Raw genomic sequence first — 18,216 nt, 5'->3', positions numbered from 1 at the left:
GATAGAGATATACACAGAGATAGAGATATACACACAGAGATAGAGATATACACAGAGATAGAGACATACACACACAGATAGAGATACTGGTAGAAAAAGGGGGGTCCTCCGGCGCGTTGTTCTGCTTGTGGCTCCACGGCGTTTTAGATATATAGGTAAAGGAGAGAAGAGAGGGGACCACAGTAAGGGACCAACACAGTGATTATACACAACTCTTCGTTTGATTTGTGAGGGGGGGGGGGGTGATTGGGGGTGGTAGGAGATCAATGGAGAGATGAAAATTACTGCTGAATGAAAGGAGACACACTTACATCAGAGTGTCTAGTATCTTGAATTCTTGTACTCTTTTCTTTATGTAGCTGTATTTGGTTGAGGGTGAGGAAAAGCCTCCTGGTATCCTCCTTAGCAAAAAAATATAAAGGGAAAAAATAGTGCAATAAAATTTATTAACAATGGAAAAAAAGAGATTGAACACTTACAAGCGGCCGATAATTTCAGGCATAGAGAGGAGATGCTGCCAGACTCCACAACGAATCCCTTCCTGGGTTGGAGTGGTTTGTCCTGGCTGTTTCCCTGTTGGCAGATGATTGCTGCGTTGATCTTCACTTCGGGTGGCTGGGATTGAAGGTTTCCAAGAGCCCGTGCACAGGCTATGTCCTCCTCAAAAACGGCCTGTCCCTCAGCATACACAGCATACAGATTTCAGCTCCCTGCTCCGGTGCGCGTGCGCATGCGCAGACGGCGGGATCGCCGAGCCAGATAGTACAGGGAAATCAAGTCCTCACTACGGTGGCTTGTAATGGCCAAAAAACGTCAAACGCGTTTCGCCAATGCTTGGACACGTCACTGAGGAAGCATTGGCGAAACGCGTTTGACGTTTTTTGGCCATTACAAGCCACCGTAGTGAGGACTTGATTTCCCTGTACTATCTGGCTCGGCGATCCCGCCGTCTGCGCATGCGCACGCGCACCGGAGCAGGGAGCTGAAATCTGTATGCTGTGTATGCTGAGGGACAGGCCGTTTTTGAGGAGGACATAGCCTGTGCACGGGCTCTTGGAAACCTTCAATCCCAGCCACCCGAAGTGAAGATCAACGCAGCAATCATCTGCCAACAGGGAAACAGCCAGGACAAACCACTCCAACCCAGGAAGGGATTCGTTGTGGAGTCTGGCAGCATCTCCTCTCTATGCCTGAAATTATCGGCCGCTTGTAAGTGTTCAATCTCTTTTTTTCCATTGTTAATAAATTTTATTGCACTATTTTTTCCCTTTATATTTTTTTGCTAAGGAGGATACCAGGAGGCTTTTCCTCACCCTCAACCAAATACAGCTACATAAAGAAAAGAGTACAAGAATTCAAGATACTAGACACTCTGATGTAAGTGTGTCTCCTTTCATTCAGCAGTAATTTTCATCTCTCCATTGATCTCCTACCACCCCCAATCACCCCCCCCCCCCCTCACAAATCAAACGAAGAGTTGTGTATAATCACTGTTTTGGTCCCTTACTGTGGTCCCCTCTCTTCTCTCCTTTACCTATATATCTAAAACGCCGTGGAGCCACAAGCAGAACAACGCGCCGGAGGACCCCCCTTTTTCTACCAGTATTCACACAGAGGTTGGTGAATCACCTCTGAGAGACTCAGGCTGCGGAACTGCATTGTGTCAAGGACAGGAGCCATATACTGAACAGTAGGATAACTCTCTTTTGGCGCAACTTTCCTCTTTTTTTATATTAGAGATAGAGATATGCACACACGCACATAGAGAGATACACAGAGATAGAGATATACACACATGCACATAGAGAGATACACAGAGATAGAGATATGCACACACAGAGATAGAGAGATACACAAAGATAGAGATATGCACACACGCACATAGAGAGATACACAGAGATAGAGATATGCATACACACACAGAGAGATACACAGAGATAGAGATATGCACACACGCACATAGAGAGATACACAGAGATAGAGATATGCACACACGCACATAGAGAGATACACAGAGATAGAGATACACACAGAGATAGAGATATGCACACACGCACATAGAGAGATACACAGAGATAGAGATATGCATACACAGAGATAGAGAGATACACAGAGATAGAGATATGCACACACGCACATAGAGAGATACACAGAGATAGAGATATGCACACACAGAGATAGAGAGATACATAGAGATAGAGATATGCACACACGCACATAGAGAGATACACAGAGATAGAGATATGCACACACAGAGATAGAGAGATACACAGAGATAGAGATATGCATACACGCACATAGAGAGATATACAGAGATAGAGATATGCATACATGCACATAAAGAGATACACAGAGATAGAGATATGCACACACGCACATAGAGAGATACACAGAGATAGAGATATGCATACACGCACATACTGTAGAGAGATACACAGAGATAGAGATATGCACACACGCACATAGAGAGATACACAGAGATAGAGATATGCACACACGCACATAGAGAGATACACAGAGATAGAGATATGCACACACAGAGATAGAGAGATACACAGAGATAGAGATATGCACACACGCACATAGAGAGATACACAGAGATAGAGATATGCATACACACACACAGAGATAGAGATACACAGAGATAGAGATATACACACATGCACATAGAGATAGAGAGATACACAGAGATAGAAATATGCACTGAGATAGAGATATGCACAGAGATAGAGATATGCACACACGCACATAGAGTGATACACAGAGATAGAGATATGCACACACGCACATAGAGAGATACACAGAGATAGAGATATGCATACACGCACATAGAGAGATACACAGAGATAGAGATATGCACACATGCACATAGAGAGATACACAGAGATAGAGATATGCACACACGCACATAGAGATACACAGAGATAGAGATATGCACACACGCACATAGAGAGATACACAGAGATAGAGATATGCACACATGCACATAGAGATACACAGAGATAGAGATATGCACACACGCACATAGAGAGATACACAGAGATAGAGATATGCACACACGCACATAGAGATACACAGAGATAGAGATATGCACACACGCACATAGAGAGATACACAGAGATAGAGAGATACACACACGCACATAGAGAGATACACAGAGATAGAGATATGCACACACGCACATAGAGATACACAGAGATAGAGATATGCATACACACACATAGAGAGATACACTGAGATAGAGATATGCACACACGCACATAGAGAGATACACAGAGATAGAGATATGCACACACGCACATAGAGAGATACACAGAGATAGAGATATGCACACACACACATAGAGATACACAGAGATAGAGATATACACACACGCACATAGAGAGAAACACAGAGATAGAGATATGCACACACACACATAGAGATACACAGAGATAGAGATATACACACACGCACATAGAGGGATACACAGAGATAGAGATATGCACACACAGAGATAGAGATACACAGAGATAGAGATATGCACACACAGAGATAGAGAGATACACAGAGATAGAGATATGCACACACGCACATAGAGAGATACACAGAGATAGAGATATGCACACACATGCACATAGAGAGATACACAGAGATAGAGATATGCACACACGCACATAGAGAGATACACAGAGATAGAGATATGCACACACGCACATAGAGAGATACACAGAGATAGAGATATGCACACACGCACATAGAGAGATACACAGAGATAGAGATATGCACACACATGCACATAGAGAGATACACAGAGATAGAGATATGCACACACGCACATAGAGAGATACACAGAGATAGAGATATGCACACACATGCACATAGAGAGATACACAGAGATAGAGATATGCACACACATGCACATAGAGAGATACACAGAGATAGAGATATGCACACACGCACATAGAGAGATACACAGAGATAGAGATATGCACACACACACATAGAGAGATACACAGAGATAGAGATATGCATACACGCACATAGAGAGATACACAGAGATAGAGATATGCACACACGCACATAGAGAGATACACAGAGATAGAGATATGCACACACGCACATAGAGAGATACACAGAGATAGAGATATGCACACACAGAGATAGAGAGATACACAGAGATAGAGATATGCACACACGCACATAGAGAGATACACAGAGATAGAGATATGCACACACGCACATAGAGAGATACACAGACATAGAGATATACACACATGCACATAGAGATAGAGAGATACACAGAGATAGAAATATGCACTGAGATAGAGATATGCACAGAGATAGAGATATGCACACACATGCACATAGAGAGATACACAGAGATAGAGATATGCACACACGCACATAGAGAGATACACAGAGATAGAGATATGCACACACATGCACATAGAGAGATACACAGAGATAGAGATATGCACACACATGCACATAGAGAGATACACAGAGATAGAGATATGCACACACGCACATAGAGAGATACACAGAGATAGAGATATGCACACACACACATAGAGAGATACACAGAGATAGAGATATGCACACACGCACATAGAGAGATACACAGAGATAGAGATATGCACACACGCACATAGAGGGATACACAGAGATAGAGATATGCACACACAGAGATAGAGATATACACAGAGATAGAGATATGCACACACGCACATAGAGATACGCAGAGATAGAGATATGCACACACGCACATAGAGAGATACACAGAGATAGAGATATGCACACACGCACATAGAGAGATACACAGAGATAGAGATATGCACACACGCACATAGAGATACACAGAGATAGAGATATGCACACACGCACATAGAGAGATACACAGAGATAGAGATATGCACACACAGAGATAGAGAGATACATAGAGATAGAGATATGCACACACGCACATAGAGAGATACACAGAGATAGAGATATGCACACACAGAGATAGAGAGATACACAAAGATAGAGATATGCACACACGCACATAGAGAGATACACAGAGATAGAGATATGCATACACACACAGAGAGATACACAGAGATAGAGATATGCACACACGCACATAGAGAGATACACAGAGATAGAGATATGCACACACGCACATAGAGAGATACACAGAGATAGAGATACACACAGAGATAGAGATATGCACACACGCACATAGAGAGATACACAGAGATAGAGATATGCATACACGCACATAGAGAGATACACAGAGATAGAGATATGCATACACGCACATAGAGAGATACACAGAGATAGAGATATGCACACACGCACATAGAGAGATACACAGAGATAGAGATATGCATACACGCACATAGAGAGATACACAGAGATAGAGATATGCATACACGCACATAGAGAGATACACAGAGATAGAGATATGCACACACAGAGATAGAGAGATACACAGAGATAGAGATATGCATACACAGAGATAGAGAGATACACAGAGATAGAGATATGCATACACAGAGATAGAGAGATACACAGAGATAGAGATATGCACACACGCACATAGAGAGATACACAGAGATAGAGATATGCACACACGCACATAGAGAGATACACAGAGATAGAGATATGCACACACAGAGATAGAGAGATACATAGAGATAGAGATATGCACACACGCACATAGAGAGATACACAGAGATAGAGATATGCACACACAGAGATAGAGAGATACACAGAGATAGAGATATGCATACACGCACATAGAGAGATATACAGAGATAGAGATATGCATACATGCACATAAAGAGATACACAGAGATAGAGATATGCACACACGCACATAGAGAGATACACAGAGATAGAGATATGCATACACGCACATACTGTAGAGAGATACACAGAGATAGAGATATGCACACACGCACATAGAGAGATACACAGAGATAGAGATATGCACACACGCACATAGAGAGATACACAGAGATAGAGATATGCACACACAGAGATAGAGAGATACACAGAGATAGAGATATGCACACACGCACATAGAGAGATACACAGAGATAGAGATATGCATACACAGACACAGAGATAGAGATACACAGAGATAGAGATATACACACATGCACATAGAGATAGAGAGATACACAGAGATAGAAATATGCACTGAGATAGAGATATGCACAGAGATAGAGATATGCACACACGCACATAGAGTGATACACAGAGATAGAGATATGCACACACGCACATAGAGAGATACACAGAGATAGAGATATGCATACACGCACATAGAGAGATACACAGAGATAGAGATATGCACACATGCACATAGAGAGATACACAGAGATAGAGATATGCACACACGCACATAGAGATACACAGAGATAGAGATATGCACACACGCACATAGAGAGATACACAGAGATAGAGATATGCACACACGCACATAGAGATACACAGAGATAGAGATATGCACACACGCACATAGAGAGATACACAGAGATAGAGATATGCACACACGCACATAGAGATACACAGAGATAGAGATATGCACACACGCACATAGAGAGATACACAGAGATAGAGAGATACACACACGCACATAGAGAGATACACAGAGATAGAGATATGCACACACGCACATAGAGATACACAGAGATAGAGATATGCATACACACACATAGAGAGATACACTGAGATAGAGATATGCACACACGCACATAGAGAGATACACAGAGATAGAGATATGCACACACGCACATAGAGAGATACACAGAGATAGAGATATGCACACACACACATAGAGATACACAGAGATAGAGATATACACACACGCACATAGAGAGATACACAGAGATAGAGATATGCACACACACACATAGAGATACACAGAGATAGAGATATACACACACGCACATAGAGGGATACACAGAGATAGAGATATGCACACACAGAGATAGAGATACACAGAGATAGAGATATGCACACACAGAGATAGAGAGATACACAGAGATAGAGATATGCACACACGCACATAGAGAGATACACAGAGATAGAGATATGCACACACATGCACATAGAGAGATACACAGAGATAGAGATATGCACACACGCACATAGAGAGATACACAGAGATAGAGATATGCACACACGCACATAGAGAGATACACAGAGATAGAGATATGCACACACGCACATAGAGAGATACACAGAGATAGAGATATGCACACACATGCACATAGAGAGATACACAGAGATAGAGATATGCACACACGCACATAGAGAGATACACAGAGATAGAGATATGCACACACATGCACATAGAGAGATACACAGAGATAGAGATATGCACACACATGCACATAGAGAGATACACAGAGATAGAGATATGCACACACGCACATAGAGAGATACACAGAGATAGAGATATGCACACACACACATAGAGAGATACACAGAGATAGAGATATGCATACACGCACATAGAGAGATACACAGAGATAGAGATATGCACACACGCACATAGAGAGATACACAGAGATAGAGATATGCACACACGCACATAGAGAGATACACAGAGATAGAGATATACACACATGCACATAGAGATAGAGAGATACACAGAGATAGAAATATGCACTGAGATAGAGATATGCACAGAGATAGAGATATGCACACACATGCACATAGAGAGATACACAGAGATAGAGATATGCACACACGCACATAGAGAGATACACAGAGATAGAGATATGCACACACATGCACATAGAGAGATACACAGAGATAGAGATATGCACACACATGCACATAGAGAGATACACAGAGATAGAGATATGCACACACGCACATAGAGAGATACACAGAGATAGAGATATGCACACACACACATAGAGAGATACACAGAGATAGAGATATGCACACACGCACATAGAGAGATACACAGAGATAGAGATATGCACACACGCACATAGAGAGATACACAGAGATAGAGATATGCACACACGCACATAGAGGGATACACAGAGATAGAGATATGCACACACAGAGATAGAGATATACACAGAGATAGAGATATGCACACACGCACATAGAGATACGCAGAGATAGAGATATGCACACACGCACATAGAGAGATACACAGAGATAGAGATATGCACACACGCACATAGAGAGATACACAGAGATAGAGATATGCACACACGCACATAGAGATACACAGAGATAGAGATATGCACACACGCACATAGAGAGATACACAGAGATAGAGATATGCACACACGCACATAGAGATACACAGAGATAGAGATATGCACACACGCACATAGAGAGATACACAGAGATAGAGATATGCACACACGCACATAGAGAGATACACAGAGATAGAGATATGCACACACGCACATAGAGAGATACACAGAGATAGAGATATGCACACACGCACATAGAGGGATACACAGAGATAGAGATATGCACACACGCACATAGAGAGATACACAGAGATAGAGATATGCACACATGCACATAGAGAGATACACAGAGATAGAGATATGCACACACGCACATAGAGAGATACACAGAGATAGAGATATATACACACGCACATAGAAAGATACACAGAGATAGAGATATGCACACACACACATAGAGGGATACACAGAGATAGAGAGATACACTGAGATAGAGATATGCACACACGCACATAGAGAGATACACAGAGATAGAGATATGCACACACGCACATAGAGAGATACACAGAGATAGAGATATGCACAGAGATAGAGATACACAGAGATAGAGATATGCACACAGAGATAGAGATATGCACACACAGAGATAGAGAGATACACAGAGATAGAGATATGCACACACGCACATAGAGAGATACACAGAGATAGAGATATGCACACACATGCACATAGAGAGATACACAGAGATAGAGATATGCACACACACACATAGAGAGATACACAGAGATAGAGATATGCATACACGCACATAGAGAGATACACAGAGATAGAGATATGCACACACGCACATAGAGAGATACACAGAGATAGAGATATACACACATGCACATAGAGATAGAGAGATACACAGAGATAGAAATATGCACTGAGATAGAGATATGCACACACGCACATAGAGAGATACACAGAGATAGAGATATGCACACACAGAGATAGAGAGATACACAGAGATAGAGATATGCACACACGCACATAGAGAGATACACAGAGATAGAGATATGCACACACAGAGATAGAGAGATACACAGAGATAGAGATATGCACACACGCACATAGAGAGATACACAGAGATAGAGATATGCATACACGCACATAGAGGGATACACAGAGATAGAGATATGCACACACAGAGATAGAGATATACACAGAGATAGAGATATGCACACACGCACATAGAGATACGCAGAGATAGAGATATGCACACACGCACATAGAGGGATACACAGAGATAGAGATATGCACACACGCACATAGAGATACGCAGAGATAGAGAGATACACAGAGATAGAGATATGCACACACACACATAGAGAGATACACAGAGATAGAGATATGCATACACGCACATAGAGGGATACACAGAGATAGAGATATGCACACACAGAGATAGAGATATGCACACACAGAGATAGAGAGATACACAGAGATAGAGATATGCACACACGCACATAGAGAGATACACAGAGATAGAGATATGCACACACGCACATAGAGAGATACACAGAGATAGAGATATGCACACACGCACATAGAGAGATACACAGAGATAGAGATATACACACATGCACATAGAGATAGAGAGATACACAGAGATAGAAATATGCACTGAGATAGAGATATGCACACACGCACATAGAGAGATACACAGAGATAGAGATATGCACACACAGAGATAGAGAGATACACAGAGATAGAGATATGCACACACGCACATAGAGAGATACACAGAGATAGAGATATGCATACACGCACATAGAGGGATACACAGAGATAGAGATATGCACACACAGAGATAGAGATATACACAGAGATAGAGATATGCACACACGCACATAGAGATACGCAGAGATAGAGATATGCACACACGCACATAGAGGGATACACAGAGATAGAGATATGCACACACGCACATAGAGATACGCAGAGATAGAGAGATACACAGAGATAGAGATATGCACACACACACATAGAGAGATACACAGAGATAGAGATATGCATACACGCACATAGAGGGATACACAGAGATAGAGATATGCACACACAGAGATAGAGATATACACAGAGATAGAGATATGCACACACGCACATAGAGATACGCAGAGATAGAGATATGCACACACGCACATAGAGGGATACACAGAGATAGAGATATGCACACACGCACATAGAGATACACACAGAGATAGAGATATGCATACACACACATAGAGAGATACACAGAGATAGAGATATGCACACACGCACATAGAGATACACACAGAGATAGAGATACACAGAGATAGAGATATGCATACACACACATAGAGATACACACAGAGATAGAGATACACAGAGATAGAGATATGCATACACACACATAGAGAGATACACAGAGATAGAGATATGCATACACGCACATAGAGATATACACAGAGATAGAGATATGCACACACGCACATAGAGAAATACACAGAGATAGAGATATGCACACACGCACATAGAGAGATACACAGAGATAGAGATATGCACACACGCACATAGAGAGATACACAGAGATAGAGATATGCACACACGCACATAGAGAGATACACAGAGATAGAGATATGCATACACGCACACATAGAGATACACAGAGATAGAGATATGCACACACGCACATAGAGATTCACAGAGATAGAGATATGCACACACGCACATAGAGATAGAGAGATACACAGAGATAGAGATATGCACACACGCACATAGAGATAGAGAGATACACAGAGATAGAGATATGCACAGAGATAGAGATATGCACACACGCATAGAGGGATACACAGAGATAGAGATATGCACACACGCACATAGAGGGATACACAGAGATAGAGATATGCACACACGCACATAGAGGGATACACAGAGATAGAGATATGCACACACGCACATAGGGAGATACACAGAGATAGAGATATGCATACATGCACATAGAGAGATACACAGAGATAGAGATATGCACACACGCACATAGAGAGATACACAGAGATAGAGATATGCACACATGCACATAGAGAGATACACAGAGATAGAGATATGCACTGAGATAGAGATATGCACACACGCACATAGAGAGATACACAGAGATAGAGATATGCACACACGCACATAGAGAGATACACAGAGATAGAGATATGCACACACGCACATAGAGAGATACACAGAGATAGAGATATGCATACACGCACATAGAGAGATACACAGAGATAGAGATATGCACACACGCACATAGAGAGATACACAGAGATAGAGATATGCACACACGCACATAGAGGGATACACAGAGATAGAGATATGCACACACATGCACATAGAGAGATACACAGAGATAGAGATATGCACACACGCACATAGAGAGATACACAGAGATAGAGATATGCACACACGCACATAGAGAGATACACAGAGATAGAGATATGCACACACGCACATAGAGAGATACACAGAGATAGAGATATGCACACACGCACATAGAGGGATACACAGAGATAGAGATATGCACACACGCACATAGAGAGATACACAGAGATAGAGATATGCACACACGCACATAGAGGGATACACAGAGATAGAGATATGCACACACGCACATAGAGGGATACACAGAGATAGAGATATGCACACACGCACATAGAGAGATACACAGAGATAGAGATATGCACACACGCACATAGAGAGATACACAGAGATAGAGATATGCACACACGCACATAGAGAGATACACAGAGATAGAGATATGCACACACGCACATAGAGAGATACACAGAGATAGAGATATGCACACACAGAGATAGAGATACACAGAGATAGAGAGATACACAGAGATAGAGATATGCACACACGCACATAGAGAGATACACAGAGATAGAGATATGCACACACACACATAGAGAGATACACAGAGATAGAGATATGCATACACGCACATAGAGAGATACACAGAGATAGAGATATGCACTCACGCACATAGAGAGATACACAGAGATAGAGATATGCACACACGCACATAGAGGGATACACAGAGATAGAGATATGCACACACATGCACATAGAGAGATACACAGAGATAGAGATATGCACACACGCACATAGAGAGATACACAGAGATAGAGATATGCACACACGCACATAGAGAGATACACAGAGATAGAGATATACACACACGCACATAGAGATATACACAGAGATAGAGATATGCACACACGCACATAGAGGGATACACAGAGATAGAGATATGCACACACGCACATAGAGGGATACACAGAGATAGAGATATGCACACACGCACATAGAGAGATACACAGAGATAGAGATATGCACTGAGATAGAGATATGCACACACGCACATAGAGAGATACACAGAGATAGAGATATGCACACACGCACATAGAGAGATACACAGAGATAGAGATATGCACACACGCACATAGAGGGATACACAGAGATAGAGATATGCACACACGCACATAGAGAGATACACAGAGATAGAGATATACACACATGCACATAGAGGGATACACAGAGATAGAGATATGCACACACGCACATAGAGAGATACACAGAGATAGAGATATGCACACACGCACATAGAGAGATACACAGAGATAGAGATATGCATACACGCACATAGAGATACACAGAGATAGAGATATGCACACACGCACATAGAGAGATACACAGAGATAGAGATATGCATACATGCACATAGAGATACACAGAGATAGAGATATACACAGAGATAGAGATATGCATACACACAGAGATAGAGATATGCACACACGCACATAGAGAGATACACAGATATAGAGATATGCACACACGCACATACAGAGATAGAGATATGCATACACGCACATAGAGAGATACACAGAGATAGAGATATGCACACACGCACATAGAGAGAGACACAGATATAGAGATATGCACACACGCACATAGAGAGATACACAGAGATAGAGATATACACAGAGATAGAGATATGCACACACGCACATAGAGGGATACACTGAGATAGAGATATGCACACACGCACATAGAGAGATACACAGAGATAGAGATATGCACACGCAGAGATAGAGATATACACAGAGATAGAGATATGCACACACGCACATAGAGAGATACACAGAGATAGAGATATGCACACACACACATAGAGAGATACACAGAGATAGAGAGATACACACACGCACATAGAGATACACAGAGATAGAGAGATACACACACGCACATAGAGATACACAGAGATAGAGAGATAGACAGAGATAGAGATATACACAGAGATAGAGATATGCACACACGCACATAGAGGGATACACTGAGATAGAGATATGCACACACGCACATAGAGAGATACACAGAGATAGAGATATGCACACGCAGAGATAGAGATATACACAGAGATAGAGATATGCACACACGCACATTGAGAGATACACAGAGATAGAGATATGCACACACGCACATAGAGAGATACACAGAGATAGAGATATGCACACACAGAGATAGAGATATACACACACAGAGATAGAGATATGCACACACGCACATAGAGAGATACACAGAGATAGAGATATGCACACAGAGATAGAGATATGCACACACGCACATAGAGAGATACACACAGAGATAGAGATATGCACACATGCACATAGAGAGATACACACAGAGATAGAGATATGCACACACAGAGATAGAGATATACACACACAGAGATAGAGATATGCACACACGCACATAGAGAGATACACAGAGATAGAGAGATACACACAGAGATAGAGATATGCATACACGCACATAGAGAGATACACAGAGACAGAGAGATACACACAGAGATAGAGATATACACACACACAGAGATAGAGAGATACACAGAGATAGAGATATGCATACACACAGAGATAGAGAGATACACAGCGATAGCGAGATACACAGAGATAGAGATATACACACAGAGATAGAGAGATACACACAGAGATAGAGAGATACACACACACACACACAGAGATAGAGATACACACAGAGATAGAGAGATGCACACAGAGATAGAGATATACACACAGAGATAGAGAGATACACAGATATAGAGATATACACACACACAGAGATAGAGATACACACAGAGATAGAGAGATACACACACAGAGATAGAGATATACACACACAGAGATAGAGATACACACAGAGATAGAGAGATGCACACAGAGATAGAGATATACACAGATATAGAGATATACACACGTACAGAGATAGAGATATACACACAGAGATAGAGAGATACACACAGAGATAGAGATATACATACAGAGTTAGAGAGATACACACAGAGATAAAGAGATACACACACAGAGATAGAGAGATACACAGAGATAGAGAGTTACACACAGAGATAGAGATACACACACGCACAGAGGTAGAGAGATACACACAGAGATAGAGAGATACACACAGAGATAGAGAGATACACAGAGATAGAGAGTTACACACAGAGATAGAGATATACACAGAGATAGAGATACACACAGAGATTGAAATATACACAGAGATAGAGATATGCATACACGCACTTAGAGAGATACACAGAGATAGAGATATGCACACACGCACATAGAGAGATACACAGAGATAGAGATATGCACACACAGAGATAGAGATATACACAGAGATAGAGAGATACACACAGAGATAGAGAGATACACAAACACAGAGATAGAGATATACACACACACAGAGATAGAGATACACAGAGATATAGAGAGATACACAGAGATATACACACACACACACACACACAGAGAGATATACACAGATATAGAGATACACAGAGATATAGAGAGATACACAGAGATATACACACACACACAGAGATAGAGATATACACAGATATAGAGAGATACACAGAGATAGAGAGATACACAGATATAGAGATACACACAGAGATAGAGAGATACACACACAGAGATAGAGATATACACACACAGAGATAGAGATACACACAGAGATAGAGAGATGCACACAGAGATAGAGATATACACACAGAGATAGAGAGATACACACAGAGATAGAGATATACACAGAGATAGAGATAGACACACGCACAGAGATAGAGATATACACACAGAGATAGAGAGATACACACAGAGATAGAGAGATACACAGATATAGAGATATACACGTACAGAGATAGAGAGATACACACAGAGATAGAGAGATACACACAGAGATAGAGACATACATACAGAGATAGAGAGATACACACAGAGATAGAGAGATACACACACACAGAGATAGAGAGATACACACAGAGATAGAGAGATACACACAGAGATAGAGAGTTACACACAGAGATAGCGATATACACAGAGATAGAGATACACACAGAGATTGAAATATACACAGAGATAGAGATATGCATACACGCACTTAGAGAGATACACAGATATAGAGATATGCATACACGCACTTAGAGAGATACACAGAGATAGAGATATGCACACACAGAGATAGAGATATACACAGAGATAGAGAGATACACACACAGAGATAGAGAGATGCACACAGAGATAGAGATATGCACACACGCACAGAGATAGAGATACACAGAGATAGAGAGATACACACACAGATAGAGATACACACAGAGATAGAGAGATACACAAACACAGAGATAGAGATATACACACACACAGAGATAGAGATACACAGAGATATAGAGAGATACACAGAGATAGAGAGATACACCGAGATAGAGAGATACACACAGAGATAGAGATATACACACAGATATAGAGAGATACACAGAGATAGAGAGATACACACACAGAGATAGAGATACACACAGAGATAGAGAGATACACAAACACAGAGATAGAGATATACACACACAGAGATAGAGATACACAGAGATATAGAGAGATTTACAGAGATATACACACACACACAGAGATAGAGATATACACACAGATATAGAGAGATACACAGTGATAGAGAGATACACAGATATAGAGATACACACAGAGATAGAGAGATACACACACAGAGATAGAGATATACACACACAGAGATAGAGATACACACAGAGATAGAGAGATGCACACAGAGATAGAGATATACACACAGAGATAGAGATAGACACACGCACAGAGATAGAGATATACACACAGAGATAGAGAGATACACACAGAGATAGAGAGATACACAGATATAGAGATATACACACGTACAGAGATAGAGATATACACACAGAGATAGAGAGATACACACAGAGATAGAGAGATACATACAGAGATAGAGAGATACACACAGAGATAGAGAGATACACACACACAGAGATAGAGAGATACACAGAGATAGAGAGATACATACAGAGATAGAGAGATACACACAGAGATAGAGATACACACACGCACAGAGATAGAGAGATACACACAGAGATAGAGAGATACACAGAGATAGAGAGTTACACACAGAGATAGAGATATACACAGAGATAGAGATACACACAGAGATTGAAATATACACAGAAATAGAGATATGCATACACGCACTTAGAGAGATACACAGAGATAGAGATATGCACACACGCACATAGAGATACACAGAGATAGAGATACACAGAGATAGAGATACACACAGAGATAGAGATATGCACACACGCACATAGAGAGATACACAGAGATAGAGATATGCATACACGCACATAGAGAGATACACAGAGATAGAGATATGCACACACGCACATAGAGAGATACACAGAGATAGAGATATGCACTGAGATAGAGATATGCACACACGCACATAGAGAGATACACAGAGATAGAGATATGCACACACGCACATAGAGAGATACACAGAGATAGAGATATGCACACACGCACATAGAGAGATACACAGAGATAGAGATATGCACACACGCACATAGAGAGATACACAGAGATAGAGATATGCACACACGCACATAGAGAGATACACAGAGATAGAGATATGCATACACGCACATAGAGAGATACACAGAGATAGAGATATGCACACACGCACATAGAGAGATACACAGAGATAGAGATATGCACACACGCACATAGAGAGATACACAGAGATAGAGATATGCACACACGCACATAGAGAGATACACAGAGATAGAGATATGCACACACGCACATAGAGAGATACACAGAGATAGAGATATGCACACACGCACATAGAGAGATACACAGAGATAGAGATATGCACACACGCACATAGAGAGATACACAGAGATAGAGATATGCACACACGCACATAGAGAGATACACAGAGATAGAGATATGCACACACACACATAGAGTGATATACACAGAGATAGAGAGATACACACACAGAGATAGAGAGATGCACACAGAGATAGAGATATGCACACATGCACAGAGATAGAGATACACAGAGATAGAGATACACAGAGATAGAGAGATACACAAACACAGAGATAGAGATATACACACACACAGAGATAGAGATACACAGAGATATAGAGAGATACACAGAGATATACACACACACAGAGATAGAGATATACACACAGATATAGATAGATACACAGAGATAGAGAGATACACAGATATAGAGATACGCACAGAGATAGAGAGATACACACACAGAGATAGAGATATACACACACAGAGATAGAGATACACACACAGAGATAGAGATACACACAAACAGATACTGTATAGAGAGATACACACACACAGATATAGAGAGATATACACAAACACAGAGATAGAGATATACACACACACACAGAGATAGAGATATACACACACACACAGAGATAGAGATATACACACACACAGAGATAGAGATATATACACACACAAGGATAAAGATATACACAGAGATAGAGAGATACCCACACAGAGATAGAGATACAAACACACACAGATAGAGACACACACACACACACACACATAGAGAT

Source organism: Ascaphus truei, chromosome 20, assembly GCF_040206685.1.
Source record: "Ascaphus truei isolate aAscTru1 chromosome 20, aAscTru1.hap1, whole genome shotgun sequence".
Classification (NCBI taxonomy): Eukaryota; Metazoa; Chordata; class Amphibia; order Anura; family Ascaphidae; genus Ascaphus; species Ascaphus truei.
The sequence above is the reverse complement of the archived record's forward strand: the minus strand, read 5'-3'. Positions refer to the sequence as shown.